Source organism: Anoplopoma fimbria, chromosome 22 (assembly GCF_027596085.1).
Source record: "Anoplopoma fimbria isolate UVic2021 breed Golden Eagle Sablefish chromosome 22, Afim_UVic_2022, whole genome shotgun sequence".
Classification (NCBI taxonomy): domain Eukaryota; kingdom Metazoa; phylum Chordata; class Actinopteri; order Perciformes; family Anoplopomatidae; genus Anoplopoma; species Anoplopoma fimbria.
In genome coordinates, this window is record NC_072470.1 from 4468201 (window position 1) to 4488776 (window position 20576).

General features: G+C 42.4%; 1 protein-coding gene across 3 annotated transcripts in view; it reads left to right on the forward strand.

The window, feature by feature from the left end:
- The first annotated feature begins 5880 nt into the window (after window positions 1-5880).
- tns1a (tensin 1a) overlaps window positions 5881-20576 on the forward strand; it is a 48388-nt gene continuing 33692 nt past the window's right edge. For 2 of the 3 annotated variants that reach the window (XM_054623516.1, XM_054623517.1), the window contains exons 1-3: window positions 5881-5925; window positions 14529-14567; window positions 16532-16573. The gene's annotated coding sequence lies outside the window, so the exon portion shown is untranslated. Of the gene's footprint in view, window positions 5926-14528; window positions 14568-16531; window positions 16574-20576 lie in introns of those variants that run through there. The other variant, XM_054623515.1, reaches the window with a different exon arrangement.

Genomic DNA, 20576 nt, shown 5'->3' on the forward strand with positions numbered 1-20576 from the left:
GGGAGAAATGTTAAAATGTCTCTCTTCTCTTTTCCTCTCCAGTCTGCCCTCATTTTTACCTCCTCTCCCTTTTCCCCAAAAAAACATCCCCAAAACCATCGCTCTACCCAAATATTACTGTCGGAACAAAAGCTGTGTGTTCCCAAAACATCAGAGGAAAAATCTCCCAAATACTCCAAAACCAGGCCGAGCCATTTGTGGTGGCAATTGGGGGAATAATCAGGAAAACCAGAGTCATGAGTCATTCATTCTGGTCTTGACAGACGTTGGACAGGATATGTTTTTAAGGAGGAGAAGTAGGAGGTGTGTTTGCCTGAGAAGAGAAAATGATAAGAAGAAAGGATAGTGCTGTGGAAGACATTTTCTTTTGACTTTGGTTCATTTGATTAAAAAATTTGAGCTTTGGCACAATTTCCCTAATCCTTATTTGCAAATGTGCTAATCCCTAAATTGGTTTACTCTGAACCAAACAATTGTGTTGGCTTTATCCAGTGAAATGACCCCCGTATAAAAATAAACAGGACACAGTATGGAAGGGGCACGCTCATTGTTTCAGGCTGTAAAAGTATCAGAAACATAGAGTCTTTGTTCGGATACGAGTGTGGATTTAGGCAGACGGCGATGCTTCCTTCAGCCGCCTCCACGCCGACCTTGAACAGTAAATTTGTCATGAAGCACAATGGGGTCGTCGCCAGCGGTTTGCAGTCCACCGAACGTGAAGATAACCGCTGGGCCGCGTTGCCTTGGTTTTATGTGTTTATCATTTCAAGCTGCCACAACTTCCCCTTTTTTATGCTGTACAGTAACCAGAAGAGTAAAGACATGCTTGTGTTTGAACGCTTTAATGGACGTGTTATTATGTTTAATGCAGCGTCTCTGTGTTTTTATGGCATTTTAATGGAGACTATTCTGATTTTAATGAGGGAGTCATGAAGGTGAATGTTCTTCACATAGGGTGTGAAACAATATATGTGCAATTTATTTATACTCTGCACTATACCTACTATCACTTAATGAATTAATTAAGTTATTTTATGGCCATGCAAGATGGACAAAAGTACACTTTAAAATATTCTACATACATTTAATGCATGGTCATGTATTGTTTGTGAAAGTGTTGTAATTTTAATAACCTTAGTAAGAGTTTACATTTATCAATTACACATAAACTACACTGTTTCTAATATTTGTAAGAATGTCTTTAACCAAATTAACTATAATAAAAGGGATTGTACACAAGAATTCAAACGTTACACAAAGCATTATGGATCAGTTTAAACGTGTGAAATGTGAACAAAATAGTGAAATAATCTAAAAAATGATATGATCTACTCTGTGCAAAGTTTCTTAGTAGCAGTAAGTGGCATTTACTGAGCCCTGTTGGTGACCAGAGGAATTGCAACAACATGAAAAGTTCTCTGGCATCGCTAGCTGGACTCACTGCTCTGTAATTGACATCAAGAACGATGGGAAACACTGCATTCACCCTGCCTAATACTACAATAACACTGTTACTTTTTCATTTGCTAGACATAAATGTGTTGTGATTGGTAAAAGAATCGGACTTACTGCACCTTTTAAAGTCCATAAAACGTTTTGCCCACGTCCCTGTAATCTTGTTGTCAGAGGAGCGATTACTGATATGTTTCTCTTTCTCTGAAAATCCGTAACCACATGCGGTTCGATCATTAAGTCTTATAGCTTATGAAAACGTCTTAGCAGAACATCCAAAAGACAGATGTCCACTAATGTGCCTTGATGAAGAACAACTAATCGTCTCTGGCTACTCGTCATTTCCCTGTTTTCCTTTCTGTCCGACCGCAGCCGTCTCTGCGTGGACGTCTGTTATTGGAGCCTTGAGGACGTTGTAGCTCGGCAACGGATGCGTTATCATCCCGCGGTGCACATGGAGCAGACTTGGTGACCTCAGTGTAGTTGTTTTGGTTGTCTAAAGTGAGGCTGAGGCTTGTTGGGAAAGGGGTGTTGTGGCTGCATGGGATGCTGCCCGAAACCTGGCGGGATACCCAAGATGTGGTTGGAGACAGATTCTTCTTTACATCATGCTGGGTAACATTGGTGCAATAAATTAGATTTTATTATTTAAATAGATTTCTAAAGGAAGAAACCAGTTGATGTGGACATTATGTATGTGAGCCTACATATGTGTCATCACCGTGGTAACCTGGCTGCATTTCATGAATGCTTCCTACTGTTTTATGAGTAGACTCCGTCGCTCCACTGTCTGGATTCAGGGTTTCTATTTTGGCACCAGTGCAACAAAAATATGCAAACAGATCCACGTATATGTGTGCGAGTGTGTTGACCGGACAGCGCAGCGTCTGTCAGCTCTCGGTTCTCCCTCTGCCTCCATGAAAACAAGCCCTCATTATTCCTTGTGATTTATCCCTGCCATGTCCTGGAGCAGCCTCCTGGAATGCCATTGCGGCGGTTTGTGCTGTTCGATGGGCCGGCGGGTTGGATGACACAGGCGAGGTTTGGCAGGGAAAGGCAGGGCCGGGGAGGAATGATGGGAAGGGGTTGGACAAGACTAGGGAGAGCGCAAGAAGTTTGAATAATCCTCACACAAACAACAATGCTGGAGGATGCTTTTGTATTACCCAGTTTACATGTTTGGCTTTTTTTGGCTGGAGCCACAAGACATCTTTATTTAGAAAACTTTGGAGTACTACTGTAATGCAAGATATGTGCAAGTAAGGGTAAATTTGACATCGCAGTTCAGATATTTCTGCTTCGTCTAGCATTGAAGATTCAAAACTGTAGTTAGAGTAGATGACATGACATCCTGGCTACACAGAGTTTCCAAACTACTAGAAAATGTTCCAAAAACTAGGTAAAGACTTAAAAATAAGATGACTTGCAAGACCAGTTTTATTCTGTTCTAATGATAACAGTAAAGGTCAATAGGAAAAGCCAGGGAGTGACATTTGACCCAGGTTCTTCCCAGGATTCAGGGATCATTTCTATCTGCTACCAGCCGACGACAGCGCTTTGTACTTTCAACAAGTTTTTGATTCAGGCAGGGCATTTAAAAAATCTCACGCCTTGTTTACTTATCGCTGCTCTCAGCTGGAGCCGAACAAAGTGCTCTTGTAATCAGGCTTGTCCACTTCCTGGAGTTGTAGATGTTCACAGATCTGGGAGCAGCACCAGGGGTGAAACAGAAGGACAAGGAAGTGAGTCACGGTGGCAGTTCAAGAATAAAATAAGAAGAGGCGGAGTGTATTCCTGTTGATACATTTATACTTGACAGTCTTTCATAACTATTTACATCTCTTATGCATTATTCATAGTACTCTTTCCATTCTCTAGTGTGACAACCCGTGGGAGGGCAAGGCAGTCGGGTATTTTACATAGGATTTATTTCAAACATGTAACAAATAACAAGACAACAAAACAATAATCACCAAGAAACAGAAAACATAATGAACATATTCTAAATTATTTGAATTAATATTATCTGTTCAAAAAGGAGAAGGCTTAAAGTTCCTTCCCCTTTCTTTATATTTAATAACTTAAATAATTAAGTTGTTTATAACATATACACAACATATACATAATAATCATCCATATAAAACAAAAAACTTGAAAATGTGTCTAAATTGTTTAATGTTAATTAGGGCTAATTTGTTTTTTTTACAACTGTTTGACAAGATAATTTAAGATTGTTTAAGCATTAACTAATAATAGTTACATGTAATAAAATACTGCACTCAAACAACAGGTTTTCTCTACAGATTTGGAAACCCAGTCACATGCTATATGCACTATTTTTAGCAGATTCAATAGTTCCTTTGTCATGCAAAAGTAAATCCAGGGGATATTATTTCCTTGAGGAGACTCAGACGGTCCCGTTTCATCACTAGTAGCCGAAAATCCCTCTCTGTCAAACTCAGCTCACTCGCAGCTTACATAACACCAGCACCGATGTGCAAGAAAGTAAAGCGAAGCATTTTAGAAGAAGGAAGGAAGCTCCATAAAACTCTCATAGTCTGCACCTATAACGGCAGACGTTTACTGTTACAAAGTGACTTTAAAGCTCATTTGTTTGTCTCTAAATCGACTCGTGCACATTCCAAACTGGAATTTCCCCGACTTGAGCTGAGCTGGGCCTCCTCCGCTGCAGAATTTTTAGGTCAAGTGTTTCGAGGTTCAGCTTTTTAATCCCCATCCTAACATTTTAATCCACATTCTGACATGTGTGGACGTGTGAAAACCGGGAGAGGCCCTTTAGTTAGAGCTCAATAAAATGCAACCCAGAAGCTCTTTAATATTCCAGAAGGCTTCGGGTGCAGCCTCATTTCACCACCTGCTGTAAAACTCTGCACTGTTTGTGTGACTCAGCATTGCTATCAGTTGTGTTTTTGTGGCTTTTTTCCGCCCTTTTTTTTAATCTGCTTTATCTTCCAAAGGTAGAAAGTGCGTAGAGCGAGACCAAAAACACAGCAAGACGTGCATAGAGACAGGGATGAGGAGCGTTCAAGAATGTTGGCATGGAAAAGAGAGTCACTGTCCAAGCATGAAAGTGAAAAAGGTAGAACAGGAGAGAGAGAGAGAGAGAGAGAGAGAGAGAGAGAGAGAAAATGATGAGCCACACATAAACACACACACACACACACACATTCAGGAGAGCCAAGCCTCCTCATTCCTCAGCAGCCCTTCACAGAGGCAGGTCTGTTTCCCCAGCGCAAAAAAAAAAGTCACATCAAAGAGCCATCACAGCGCGTCTCCATAGCGACGCCCTTCAGCGGTATGGATGCAGCGCGGCAGTCGGGAGATAGAGCTGGCAGACAAAACAGTACGGGCGGCCTAATAACCGGGTGCTAGCAGATGACTGATGGACCAATTTACCTCGGTCCTCGTCTGGAGGTCAAGAGCTGAGTTCACCCCGAGTGCTTAAAAACCCGACGGGACGCTGGCAAATATTTTAGAAAAGAGGGATTTGGTTTTTTTTTGTCCGTCTGTCGACCTCAGTTTTTTTTTTACTCTGAGGTAAACAAGCATGCGTGTGTGTCTACATAGATAGTAGGCAAAAGTACAAGTGTTCCCATTGCATTTGAAGATAAAAAGCTTTGGGAAAAAAGCTGCCTGAGAGGATTCTGTTTGAACCTGCACCGCTCATATATTATTCTTATTTATAAGCACTTTCTATGTTAAGCAGGGTGCTCAGAATAAGTTTAAGATAAGACAAGACTGAACTTTCGCAACATCTGGAAGGACATTTTTGTGCTCAATCGTTGTAAATACTAGGTATTAAAATATAATGCACACACTAATTTAAATGAAATAGAAAAGTGAAATAGTAACAGAAGAACAGAAAAGTTGTCTCTCCGTCCCGTTCTCCCTCTCACTCTCTCTCTCTCTGTCAAGCACGTATCAACAGCTACATAGAGGGAAAGGAGGGAGGAGAGAGAGAAAGAGAGAAGGAGAAATAGTCAGAGCGGGTGATCAGAGGGAGGGATACGGTTACTGTCTGCCCCCGGACAGCTTTTGCTCTCTCGTTTTGGGTACCGGAATCATAAGGAGCCCCAAGCCACTTTCTTGGCCTTATATAGCGTGTTTCAAAATTTCTTGGCAGTTGACGGTGAGGAACCAGAGCCAGCAGTACAAAGACTGCATCCTGGTCCAGTCCACAGGCTGCACACACACATATGCGCACGCACACACACACACAAAATCGAGTTCAGTAGCTCTCTGGCACGCGTTTGGGATTACTGCTGTTGTTTAGAGCGAGAGAGGGGAAGAAGAAGGAGGAGGAGGAGGAGGAGGAGGAAAAGTGTCTGTATTTGGTACTCCCTCTCCTGCCCTCTTTCTCTCTCAGAGGGGGGTCTGAAGGCAGGGAGAATGCAGAGGTAGAAACAAGGCAGAGGGGGAGAGAGCGTGAGAAAAAGTGGCAGCGGTGTGCAGGTAAGACAGCTGGAGGACTACATTTTAAGATGCATGAAAGGTTTTTTTTGCAGTATATTCCATCTGTAGTTTGCGTGGTTGGCATGTTGAGTATTTGTAGTTCTTTGCATTCTTTCAGGGCTTAAAATGGGTCTTCAGAAAGCTGAATTCTGAGTGTTTGAGTGCATAAAAAAAGGCTGTTGGTGCATGAGTTTGTAGCAATAACAATGAGGGGTTTTTGGATGTCATTTTATAAATGCTTTACTCTGCATGTTTTGGATTTGGGCTGGTTTGCCACACACTCATGGGAAAGTTGCTCCCATGGGAACATGACAGACAGAGTTCACCCGAGTCGCTGTTTGAGGCTCGGCAGCCCTTCATGACCCGACGAGAAGTGATTTGTAGCGGCAGAGTCGCGGAGAGAGACCCGGAGCAACTGGTCAACACAGCAGGCAAACACGTGTTTTCTCTCTCAGCGTAACCCGCATCTGCTGTGGCCCTACGAGAGATAAAGTAGAGCAGCTGGTCAACTAGAATGTGTGCAGGACGTGGTCTTTTTCCTTTGCACCGTCTTCGCTTTTTCTCACACTTTTTCATTCTGACACCTCTGAGAGGGGATGCAGACGGATGATGGCAATCACTCACCTTTGACCTTGAGCTAACACAAGGTTGGCAGTTAAACATGAACAGTCAAGGGGTCGCGAGGCTTGTATGTCCCGTCGTCTCCCGCTGAAGAGTCAAAACAACAGGAGGGAATGCAGGTTTTATCACGGCGCAGAGATTCAACACTTCTTTTTTGACAGCAACACATTTTTCTTCTTTCTTTTTGAATTCCATTTAAAGACATTACATAGCCTTGAACCTGATGCTCTTTCCCAGGCATCACACTCTTCAAATCGGTCATAAGTCATAAGGGGAAACGCTCTTTCGCCACTTTCTCCACCTTGCCCAGAAACCCTCTTAAACTGCAGAAAAAGCCCTAACTCATGTCTCCCTCGTGTCTCATAACATGAAGATGTTCTTTCCGAGTGACGCTTATAGAATGGCTGCTTTCCCTGTAGATCTATCCCTCTTGAACTGCTTGTCTCTTCCATCTGTCTCTCCCATCCCTTAATAACACGCCGAGCTTCCCTCAGGGCAGTTCATCTTTTGACACATCAAGGCCTGAAGCCTTGGCAGCCTCAGCAGAAATGTTGGGAAAAACATACCATGAATTGCAGAAAAAAATCCTCTTGAAAGGTTCAAAGAACATAACTGTGATTGCCAAATAGAAAATTCCTCTCACATGTTTGTGCAGATATGTTTGTTTTGCTATGTCATGCATCATATTTGTTTTATCAGATTGAATTTTTAGATATTCTAATGTAGGCTTAAAGAGAGAAAAGCAGAAAGTAGAAAGCGTGGCTGGTAAACTGTAAAAAGTGCAAGAACCTCCAGCTGCGTCAGCTCCAAAGTATGTGTTATAAAAGCAGTAGTGACCGGGGAGGATGGCATTTAACATGCAACCACACAAGAGGCAAAGGCTGAGTTAGTAGAAGCTCAGCATGCCCACTAACTTATTTCTGTCAATAAGTGACAGGCTGGCAAGGAAAAATAAAAAGCTTGAGTGACAGGAAATTTCAATACAAGGTGATTGTTTTCAGATACACATAAATTGAGGCTTTCATTGAAGTAATTGCAGCAAAAGAGCGTTCACAAATCCTTTTGGAGCATCTTGTGTTCTAGTTAGCCTGTATTTTATGGCACTTTTCTGTGTGAATACCCTTTATTTTGGCTTGGCAGTGTTTCTTTATTCTCGCTTCACCGTGCTATTAGTGGTTAAATGAGAGAGAAAGCATCCTGTAAGCCAGCACTAATTAAACAGGAACTGTCAGGAACAGACCATCAGCACCCTCCGACATCGGCTCCATCCCGTAATGATGAAAACATGCTTGTTTTTAACCTCTACGGAAGCCCGGCTTTTGAAGTGTCACACGATTGCACATGTTTTTAGGTGAGTTTTAGTTTTTGAAGTGCAAGACCTAACGATTTTGATAAACGGTCATGCGCCTCTTGCATAAAACTCCGAGGCTAGCTTTCAGATTTGGAGGTTTTCAACCTGTGTCCAAAGTGAGCCACAATTGCACATCTGATATTCATCATTTCCTTGTTTAATGGGCAATTTTGTCATCTGTAGCTCGCAGTGATTCCGTTGTAACCGTGCAAGGGGCGACGCAGCCAAGCCATGATCCCGCTCTCCACTCGCTGTGGCTTGACCATGACCAAGTAACTGCTTCCTCAGTGGTCTTTGGCCTCTTCTGCATCCACTTGATGAAGTTCCTCTGGGCCTCGAACCCGACATCGGCATGTCGGTTTGGGAGTGAAATAATTTTGTTGCCTTTGTTGGACACAAATCTGAGCTCGCTGGCAGTCAGAACAGTTGAAATAAGAAGACAATCCATTGTGATGAATCTCATTGTAAATAACCTCCCGTATGTTGTGGTGTGTTTTGTCCGAACCATTTAGGGGAGAAGCAAATGCTTGTGCTTGTCGGCCGATTTCTATGCTTATTTATGGTGTGTTAACCATGTGGTAGTGATTTTCTTCTCATGTGAAAAATATATCCCCTTCTTGTGTTTATCCACAACATTTAGATGGTGGATTCTTCACATGAATGGTTGGGAGGAACTGTATTCATTCAGTCACGGGCGTGTCATTTGTTCGACCATCACAGGACGGGTTTTCATGTTGTTTGAAGACCTTGTTTGTGCTGCGCTACCGGGTGTTGATGGAAAACAGCTGGCAGGCAGTGTGTTCTACTTTACCAAAACAATTATTTAGACTTCATGTCTATACAACAGCCCTTTCCCATCCTGCTTCGGTGCAGATGGACCTTCATTGAGCAACCCAGACTGATAAGCATGTTTCACAATGTTTGGTTCCAAATTTAGACCTCCACCAAATAGCTTGGACCCTTGACTTAATGACATGTTTAGTGGATTCTTTGTTTCACAGGATATTGAATTATTGACCTCTTATGAATGATAGATAGCATTTTAGTGGTAGAACTTTCCCAAGCATTATTCTTCCTTTTGAGACATTTATTTTGCCATCATTTTCCCTCCAATTGGATTTAACCGTCCTTTTAAATTCTGCATCATTATTCAGCCACTGACGACATCACTCGACGCTGCCAGCGCACTCCTGCCAGAGCACTCCTGCCAGCGACACACTGCCACCCAGTCGAACACGGCGCGTTACACACTTGCCATTATGTCAAAATGTCAGAGCGGGAGAGGAACGGGCTCTTCACCATCACAGCGCTCGGCAGATTTATTAGCCCCTCCAAGTTAAACAGAAACCCAGCCGATGTATAAATCCCTCCAAAGGGGCTGTTTGAGCTTCAGTCCTTATTTGGCCCCCGTTTGGAAAGTGAAGAATTTACTTTCTCAGGCAAACTGCCATCAGCGCGGCAGTGGCTCTTGTGTGGGCAGGAGGAGTGCTTGAGGAATTTTGAGTGTGGTTGGACCAATGGCAGGCTTATTTATTAGAGCCAATGAGATGATTTATGCACAGTGGGAAACATGCTTTCTCCCATCAGTTAGGCTAAAGTAGATCAACTCAAGACCAGAGTGATCAGAGGGGTAAGAGGGCATAAATCTGTGGAAAATACAAGCAGCCTTCCCAATTTGAGAGCACCTAAAGGGAACAAAGAAGTGGACAAAAAAAATCAACTTCTACTTCTAACAAATCTTTAAACTTTAGAAAAAAAAACTTTAATGGGTATGCCATGCAATATATCACAAATAAATGTAATTCTTACTTTTTCATGTTTCAAAAAGCCCAGAACTATAACAATAAAAGCACTGATGATGGAAGCTTATTGCCCTTATTATTTGATAAAGCTCAAACAAAGAATGCAAATGTTGCTTAGCAGGCCGGTCTTACTCCTCCTTGGTTATCTGAGGATGCTTGTTCCAGCCTGTTTGAAGCGTTTGAGCGGTGAGAGAAAACTGTTCATCACTATCCTGCTGGAGCTGCAGCACGTTTACTCATTATACCACGATTCAACTCGGTGGACCGGGCTCCAGAGTCCTGCTTTGATATTCTGCACTCTCCATTTCCATATAAACCCACTTGAGTACTTGAGCAGCACTTTTCCTGAAGTCATTAAAGCGCTCGCTGATCCACGCTCTTATTGTGAAGGGGAGGGGGGGATCAAGACAGAGGAGGGAAGCGCTGTGAAGCTGTCGAGACTCACCTGAGACATTTGACCTTTGCTGCGGGTAATTCAACAACGTCCCGCCTCAGCTCACCTCTGTTTGCCCCTTAATGAGGCCTCTCGGCTGGGTTGAAATTTAGGAGGGGCCCCCCACGGTGGCTCGCTTGACTCCTTGTTCTAGTTCAGTGGCTTCCCAGACGCCCCTCGTGACTCGATGAGATTATAAACTCCTTCTTTTAAAAGCCTAAAACCGCTTTGACTCTGTTTCTCTCCATGTCAGAGAGTTTTCTTTGTGGTCTGCTGGTCACTTTGCTGGGAAGTGATTGGTGAAACTCACTGGGGGCCAAACAAAAGGTCAACATTCATCATTTCTAATCAACAGTTGCAAGACATATGCTGCAGAAACAATGCACAGATAAAAACTAATTAAACTACCTGACAAGGGGTTAGGTTTTTATCCCTATTGAGCAATCTCAACTGGATTACTTTACAGATGCAATTGCACAAACATTTACAGACAGATGGAGTTCAGGTGCTGACGCGTGTGGCAGCGGCCTCTCGGAGATTCCTTCTCTTTTATCCGTCTGAGCTGGTAAAAACCACGTGAAGCCTGTGTAAGTCCAGCTTCCAGCTGCACCCACCATATATGGATGAAGTCGGGGTAGCTGTTGTTCTCTCGCTTGGCTGCATGGTGATGCGGTGAAGATTGTAAAGTTGAGGCGGTGTTTGAAGGAATGTAAGATTACGAAGTCTGTATTTTCTCTCTGTCTGCTGCTCCGGCTGTCTTCTCTCATGACTGACTCACTAAATACGTGATATGAAAACAATATTTGCAAGCCATGTTTGTGTCTGATTCCTTGAAAACCATTTTTTCATGCACAAACGGCTCCTAAAGAAATAATTCAGCATTCACAAGGCAAGGTTTCTACAGTAGCAAATGGAAGTGGAAGTCATCACTCTACCCTTCTGACCTTTAGATCAATACTAGAGGGAGTCATCATCGGGACATTTGCAGGCGTACGCTGCAGTACAGCGCACAGAACAGCAACTCCTGTCAGCTGTGAATAAAGGCAGATGCTCTCGCTACGAGGCCCCGGGGCCACTGGGACCGCCAACACTGAAATATGAATGTCAGCCACGGCCCCAGGTAGTGAAGGCACCGTAAAGAGCGAAGCATGAGCCGACTCGCTTCTGGGACTAGAAACTTCATCTTCTGTTGGCCTCCGAGGAGATCCTGTCGATTCCATGGGTATTGACCATACAGCTGAATCAACCCTCTAAAACAGTTTCAACAAAAGCATTCATGAATGTGGGAGATTATTAGGACTATAGTACTTTAGCTAGGTGTATTTTCTTTGCAACTTTTCTTTTTTCTAACAATCATGTTCGTATGCATCCTTGTCATTGGATTCTGCATTTTCTCCTCCTTAATTCGACTTTTAGCCACTTCCTCGTGGCACCTGCTGCAGCAACAGTTGTAACTCATTGACTTTATTAACCCGGGGATTTAAAATGATGCCCTCCAAGTTGCGTTTCTCAAAGAAGCGGCTCCTCTCACATGCACACACAGGGACAAGGTCCAACTGATGTGGGCCTTTTTTTGGTATACTGTATATTAACCCGTCATCTGATAGATTTGGTCTGTTAAATCTGCATTTAGGCTTGCAAATGTTAGCTTGTAATGTCAGCTTTTCTGACATTAAATGTCAATGTCTTATTTTAAGACTTATTTTAAGATATTGCAGTGTGCATATCAGTATAAGAAAAAGTCAGTATGGTAACATATTGAAGTACCAGCAATGCAACATGGAAATTACCAGAAACATTTTGTAACTTGTTGAAATACCTCCGTACACTCTTGGTCAGCTCCTTCATGTATTTAGAGGAACCCATAACCGTATCAGCACTCAGTGGTGGACTGATATCAGCGTGCACTGGGTGGGATCTGCTCTGCTACGACGTTATCAGACTGCTGTATTCTGATACGCCTGATGATAGCTTTACAAAGTCATCGAGTCTTTTGTTTTCCCAGGGCAAACTAATTACAGCGGCTTCCTTCCCGCCTGCGTCTGTTGTCTTCAGATAGCGCGCTCTCATCTCATCGCCCGTAAACATCCGTCAACTCACATCACGCTGCGACGCTGGCCGGCACACACATATGCCTCCATGCCCTCCCTCATGCGTGTTTATCCGTGCACGCCGAAGTAAACACAATCTAATGGAAGTCACTCAGCTCGCCAGAGAGGGCCTGTTTACGCATCGTAATCAGTGATTTGCGGTGCCAAGGGTTATGCAGACTATTAGGAGCCACACTTGCCTGCCATGGATACTATAAGCATTGAGTACCAAAACAGCCTGCTATTTAGAGATGCTACATGTAGCGTTGCAACGTCAGGAAAGCAACACCGCTCTTATTTTGAGGCCATAGTATAATTAGGGGACAAGTGATACTGTTGCTGGGAGATCTGGCAACAGGTACTGGGCCTCCACTCTGCATTTCATAGCCCTGGTGTGCCACCCAGTTGTTTTTGTTGGTAAACCTACTGTTGTTTGACAGAGTCGATGAACAACACAGAGCGGGTACAGGATTCTGTTTTATAAGGCAATAGAGCTGAAGCTTTCAGTTTCTCTTTCAGTATGAGACTGCATTAGAAAATGGGACGGGGGCATCAATTGTTTTCAACAGGGAAAGAGATTAGTTGAGGAAGACCAGACTAAAAAACATATTTTTATCACTAATAGTTGTGTTGAAGGGGCGGCTGTGGCGTAGTGGAGAGCAAGGTAGTTCTCCAATCAGAGGGTCGGTGGTTCGATACCCGGCTTTGGCAGTCCATGTGTCCTTGGGCAAGACACTTAACCCCAAGTTGCTCCCGAAGGCTTGCCATCGGTGTGGACTGGATGTGAATGAATGTTAGTTAGAGTCTGATGGTGGCACCTTGCATGGTAGCCTGTCATCAGTGTGTGAATGGGTGAATGATATGTAATATACTACTGATTGTAAGTCGCTTTGGATAAAAGCGTCTGCTAAATGACTGTAATGTAAATGTAATGTTGTAGCATTCGAGATCCAAGAGGTCTTGACTTGGTCTCAACCCCTTTTAACTCTTGGGCTTTTTGCGGTCTCGATACGGTCTGGTCTTGGTCATGACTTGGTCTCGGTTTAGGTGGTCTTGTCTACACTGCTGCATGGCATTTTAGAAGTAATAAGCAGCAGTAAGTCATTACATCTACAGGTTTACTGCAGTAGAGAACCACTAGAAGCCCCGTCGTGGTTCAACGCTGTTTAATGAAAATAATGTTTTTGTAAACTCTATTTACTTGCTTTTTACAGGATAATTGATAATGAAGTTAGAGCCAGGGTTGCCGGAAGTAAAAAAAAAACCTGGAGCTTTAACCATAATTTATCTAATCTGCATAATTTTTCAGGTAAAAACAATAAACATATGATGGCTACAGCTTCTCAAATGGCAGGATTTGCTGCTTTTCTTTGACTTATATGATAGTAAACTGAGTATATTTGAGTTTTAGATAGACAGACACTTGAAGATGTCACATTCGGCACCTTTATGACCGACCGTCATCACACAAATCGTTGGACAGATGAGCAATGACCGGTCGGCCTCCAACATGTAATCTGTCATGTCTCTCCGCCAACTCGCGGGAAGAATTTATGACTCTATAATCACCTAATCTGACACAGCGACCATCTGGGCGAGGCAGAAATATTGTGTAGTCCGATCCCGGCATATGTGTTGCTTGTTCTGACATGTGTTCAAGGTGCAGGTGGAGTCACAGAGCAGGTGGGGACAGCACCAGAGTCCACGGTGTGAATCAGACTGTAAATTCTCATATGATGTTTGACCTGAGTTGTTATTGAATACAAGGGAAATGGCTTTAGACACGCTTGAAGAGGCACTCTGTGTTGCGTCGTGTCTGGATTCTCTCGGACAGAACAAAAAAACATCATGCGCAAAGAATTTAAAAAGTCATAGTGTAGTATGTCAACCCCTGTGTGAACAGATATGTTTTTCAGACTTTTACAGGAAACATTTTCTCTCAATTTGAACTCCGAACCAAATGTGATTTTGCCTGAAATGGCCCTGACATGTTTCCCACACAGAGAAACAGTCAAAAGAGCCTATTTTATGAGGCCACGGTTATTTCTGTGCTGTTAAGGGCGATTTGGGGAATACTCAGGCATTCAGGGGGAAACACTCAGAGATGTCTCTCCCTCCCTGTTTCTACAAAAATACACACAACACAGTCCTTAAGTACTTCAGAAGATGCTACTAGTTTATGTTATTTATAGAAGTTTTTGTTGAGTTCTTTTTTTTTTTATGTGATCTACTTAACATTTACAGCTTTCTTCAGCAGTCTTTAATGCTTGTTTTGACTCACACCTTCTCTGTTTCTCCATTTACAGGTCACCACATCATGTCAACTAACTACCAACTATGATCTGGTGAGTGTAACCTTTGTGTGTGTGTGTGTGTGTGTGTGTGTGTGTGTGTGTGTGTGTGTGTGTGTGTGTGTGTGTGTGTGTGTGTGTGTGTGTGTGTGTGTGTGTGTGTGTGTATGTTTTTGCAGTATGTGTGTGAATTTGTGCATCAATGAGACCATCTTCTAAAGATCTTGTTGACCTCGTCACGATGCAATGATACTTCCTGGAATTGTGTCTGGACACATAGGGTGTCAGAAGCGCACACATAGGCAGTGGAGTTGTGGCTGGAGGTCAAAGGTCAGAGGCTATAACCATGAGAGCTTCCTTCTGTCGGGGCAATTCAAACAAGACACCCTCTGTGTCCTTAAGTCAGCTGTGGAGGTGATAAAAGTGTTGATGGTGACGATGATGATGTGTACACTCATTGTTACTCACCAAAATTAATTTTGTATATCCTTGAGGTCTAAAATGTCGAATGCAATTGCCTCGTTTTTTTTTTCTTAAATGTTTGAATCCTGCAGCGTTTCCATCCATGTTTACTTTACAGTTCACTTCTTCTTCACTGCCTTTATTGCCGCATTGTTGGGTTTCTTGGGCGTTATCGCTGTGGATCTGTGTAGGCGTGTAAACATTGGGAGGAATGTGAATCAGATATAAATCAGTCCTAAAGTCTTTGCCAATTATTACATCATGTTTTTTATATACTTCTGAGCTGTCACTTTGTTGTTTTCACAACTAATATAGATTTTGGGACATTTATTTGCCTTTTTATAAGGATAGTAGAGAGAACATGGACTAGAACTAGCATGCGATAAAGTATACATCAGTTTATAGTTTACAGTTCGGACACAGCAACCAAGCATTCGTTTCAGGATGCTGTTTAAATGAGGACAGAACCTGAGCTGCAGTCAAAGTGATTACTCTCCTTTCCTCTAGGGGTTGCTCCTTTACAAGACAAAATTGTGATTTATACACTGAAACACTGAGACCTGAGTCATTTTCCCTTTAATGAGCTTGAAATAGGAGAGATTTAATTTACTTCCATAAAGAACGCACGCTCAGCAAATGGTGGGTCGGGATTAGAAAAAACGTCAGGGAAAGCAATTTGATCGTTCTCCCGATTTGTAGTCAATAAAGTCAAATAAGAAGTGGCACAGTAAATCCTGTTTTATATTTTCAGGATTAACCACCGATGATATGACCAAATTAGGAACATTCCAAGCTGCAGTAACTACTTTTCACTTATTTACTCTGGACGCCGGCCGTTTTAAATGACTGCAGCAGCTTGTTAAACAGTCCCCAGTTTTGTTTATAGAGCTCACATCGGCCTGAGACGCTGTACTTAACTCAGTTAAGAGATTTTCCTTAACACATGGATCACTGTCAAGCTCTGTGTGCGTGTGCGTGCGTGTGTGTGTGTGTGTGTGTGTGTGTGTGTGTGTGTGTGTGTGTGTGTGTGTGTGTGTGTGTGTGTGTGTGTGTGTGTGTGTGTGTACATATTTTCCCCTCCACTTCTCACAAACTGTCTCTGCTTCTGCATCTCTGCCTCTTCCTGCCACTTATGGACCATATTAGTTTTGTATTTGTTCTCTTCTTTGCTTGTACATATTGATAATGTGACCTGTCCTACTACGATATGCAGCAGTTGTCCCTTTGCATTTTTCCCCCTAAGATATTTAGTTGATGGTGTGTAGGTCATGATATGTAACCTTAAGTCAAACTTCTATTTCCAAGTAAAGAATGGACCTTTAAGGACAAAAACAATTTCTGTTTTAGCGCAAAAATAAGAGTTAAAATCGAAATCTTTTAAAAATAACTTTGAAAAAAATGACTTTTTGAAAAAAAATGATTTTATGATTAAAGATTGTGTCTGTGGATTCTCTCTCTCTCTCTCTCTCTCTCATCCTTTCTCTCACCATGTTGTTTCTTCCTCGGTGTGAGAGAAACAATGACTAACCCACTGACTGTCTCGCTTCTCTCTCCAGCCTCCCACTCCTCAGCTGCCATTAAAGCATGTAGATACACCGGTGAGTAACACCTCTTCTTTATCAGTGTTAATGCCAAGTAGACATGCTTTAAAAGCTCTTCATTCATAGAGGCTGCTGTTGTTATGCAGCAAAGTGATGGAATAACAATCCTTATGATCACTAGTCATCTTTCTTGAGTCCGGAGTGTGGCACTGGAATAATTATAGACTTTTTCCATGTTTGAGTATATTCAATTAATATATATTTTAAATGTATTACAACAAATGCGACCACCTGTTCCTGCACACTGCAGAAGGTGGCAGTAGCATTCAATACATAACAGCTAGCCAATCATAGCTGCTCTGTAGGTTCGACTTCTTTTCATTTTAGGACGGCTCTCATGGCTTTAACTTACAGTAAAGGGACCCGTCTCTAAATTAAAGTGACCATGAATTGGAATCTGTTAATGCTAAATAATGTTTTAAAGTTCAACAAACAATTTTTGAAATAAACAAACACAAGGATGGTAATTAATGTTCTTAACTGGCAAAGTAACTGATCTAAGAAATGAAAAAGTCCATGATTATAACCCCCGACTCAATACAACCAGGTGGCCTGAGGTAAATTATTTATTCCTCGCTCTGTTCTGTGCCAGTGTAAAGAAATATTTGGTACATACCTTACAAAATGGGAAAAGCTGCTGTGACATCTGTTGCTGCCAGTTCAGTGCAAATTGTGTCTCGTCTGTGCCAGAAATGTCTGCCAAGGCCTGGCCCGAGACGAGGCATGCATGTTTAGCTTGACATTGCTAAACCATGAAGGGTGTGTGTTTCCAAGAGGGCGAGAGTCCAGAAAATTAAGAGCGGAGAGGACCACCACTAATGCAGAAAGAAAACAGATCGCACAAGCTAGCAGTCACAAAGGCAAAAAAAATGTTAGCTTGTTTAAAATGTTTTTATCTTCCTTTTCATGAAACCAGAAGCAACATTTATCCAAAAGATGAAAGCAGCACTGATGTCTCGCATCCCTGTTATTTCTCTCCTCTGTGAGTCACGGTTATGAGTCAGTGTTTGTGTCGGACGTCGCCTGAATGTTTAGATCGGCAGCAGAAGTTGCGGCGGTGATTCAGAGTGAGATTATAAACACAGATCGGTCTGTGTACACCAGACTGCATGGAAATTAATTCACAGTCTGTAACTTCACACAGAGGAAGAGAGACGGTCTGGATGTAGAAGTTTCTGTGCAGGTTTTTTCACTGCAGGTTGCCATAAGCAGCACAAAACAAGCTGCAAACCTTTCTCAAAATACGTTATTTTTTCATTTGTGTAATTATCCACTATCAACAGGAAGCTGATGCTCTGTTCCTTGTGCAATAAGAGGTGTAAGATTGTGTTTATCCTCTAAAAGGCACAAACAGCGAAACAATGGAACACTTGATACAAGTAGCAACATCCTCTCAACAACAGGGTTTACTGGAAATGTGGATGTAATTATGAGAAATGCTAGCACTAAAAATACCAAGACAGAGGCTACCAATTTTTTACTGTAATTATAGAAAGTTGTGACAAACAATTTGACAATGACTAAGTGGTGTTGGGGAGTAAATCCTCAGACATTTCACATAAGAATTTGCTGCATCCTCATGATCCTGATTTATCATCCATATGTTGTGGCTGTTACCTCTTATCAAAGCGTTTCTTTGTGTCGTCCCGTCATATCAAAAGCGTTATATCATTTCAAGTCTAATTGAAAATATATGCATTCTGGCTGGATTTCATTAGAAACCATTCATTTTTTTTTACATTTTGTCCTGGAATTCCTTCTTCTGCCATGCTTAATCCAAGAGTTATCATCATATGGTTTCATGCATAAATGTGTGTATGTGTGTGTGTGTGTGTCTGTCTGTGTGTGTCTGTGTCTGTGCATAGTGTACAGACAGAAGGGGGAAGTACTTATGGAGTGTTTATTTGTTTAGTCCATATAGGACACATCCATGGTGGTTTTGAGTCGAAACATCCCACCGTGACCATAATTGTGTCAGTGTGAGGCCTGTCAGGGTCATCCAAGTGCACTATGGGAATTTTTTTAATCTGTTTGTGGATCAGGAGAGGATAGAGACTGATACGCTGACAAAAAACTGTCTCTGCCAATTGTAGAGTTGTGATGACAAGTCATGTTACAGCTTAAACCAGTGAGGAAATATTTCGATATGACAGAAAACAATATTGTTGACAAGTCTCGAGATTCTTAAGGTCAATTAAGGTCAAACACATGTGCAGCAGAGAAGCACGAACATACTGTACATTCATACATACACAAACACAGCGGCTTGGGGGAAAAAGGGAGTCAAAGAGAAGAGAAGAGAAGCGGGGGGGAGTCGGACATAATGAGAGATAATGAGACCGAGGGAGGAGTAGATCCAGAGAACACAAAGTGGGCGTGAGGGAGAGAGGAAGCAGGAGAAAGTCGGGAGAAGACAGTCGAGAGGAGAGAACAGAGAGGAGATGCGTCAATATAAATCTCTTATATAGCTGATGAAGTCTAGAATCTTCTTCTATCATGAGGATCTGGAGCTTCCTTGTTTTTATTTCATGATCTTAATAGTAAAACGTAGAGAAGTGGTTCCAGTTTATTTGTAGCTATGCCTCTGGGCAGCTCCATGCGAAGCCGGTTGACCCACCTGCGTTCATCCTGGAGGTGGAGCACTGGGTACCTGTCCAGCAAGGTAGGCCACTCCCACAGGAAGTCCTAAATGTAGAAAACGTTATTTTAGTCTTCAAAGCGCTTTTACAAGGTCCATTAGCGGCTTCTCTGGAGCTTTGGATCATATCATGTTCTTCCTTAGGAGAGTGATTTTTGATTGTTTGAATGAAATCTTTGCTAAAATGTCAAAAACAAATTATTATCGTTTCCTCTAACTGAATCTCTTAAATAATATGTTTGGCATTATTCTATATTTCCCTTATTGTCAACGTATCTTGTAAATGGACTTAAACAATCTTTTTCTCAATACTCAAACAGGAGAACGTAGGGAATTTAATAGGGACTATTTTCAGCAGCGGATGAAAATACATTTAATAAAAAGTGAGTTGGGGCATAGGGTATAGGTCCATGTTAATGAAGGAATCGCTTTGGATAAAAGCGTCTGCTAAATGACTGTAATGTAATGTAATGTAATGAATGGCTGAACAGAAAATATTCTACATTTACTGATGGTTTAGGTCTTTCATGTGATATTTTTGATAAGGAGAACCAGCCTTTAACCGTGTAAAATGTGCCTTTAAATGGACAGATAGTTCACTCCACTTTACGTGCTGCATTGACTTTCACGAGGCGTTCATGCACCCATGTTGCTACAAGAAAACAGATTGTCCCTGTGATGTGAAACGTACCGGCGTAACACCCCCGAAGCCCCATGTGAACAGGCTGTTTCATTTTGCGAACACCAGCGTCCGCGGTCCGCCTAGCATCTGGTTCCTGTCAAATCACGGAGAATTATGCCTCCCATTTTGGCTCTTGGGGGGGCGGGATTAGCTTCATCTGTGAGAGGGCCGCTCGGCAGCAATGCGGAGAGAGAGCTTTGGGCTGTGTGTTTAACCTTGCGCCATGATTACAGACACTTCTCCTGCCAATATCTCTGTTTAAGCACTTGACCGGTGAAGCTGAACGCTCACTCTCTCTGACGAGCAAAAAGGTGGAGGATGCCTGTAGAGATAAATTCTGTTGTCGTTCCATCTTCTTGGATGGCTTCATCATCTTCATGGCAGCCGACTCATACAGACAAGTTCTCCTCTGGGCCGACAAACAGTGAGAGGAAGAGCCAACTCCAGCATCTATTATGCAGCGATTTCCTCGACAGTACGGCATGTTTAGTGACATTTTCCCCTCCGCAGCCCCGTCACAGCAGAACGGCCTGACTTCCTGTCTTTCCTCAGTAAATATAGGACTAGATAATTAAAATGTGTCCTGAAATCCTGAAAACACCTGAGTCAGGATGGCTTTCTACTGGAACAGAATGATGTATTGGGATTTCTGTCTTCTTCTTCTCCTCTTATTCACCCTC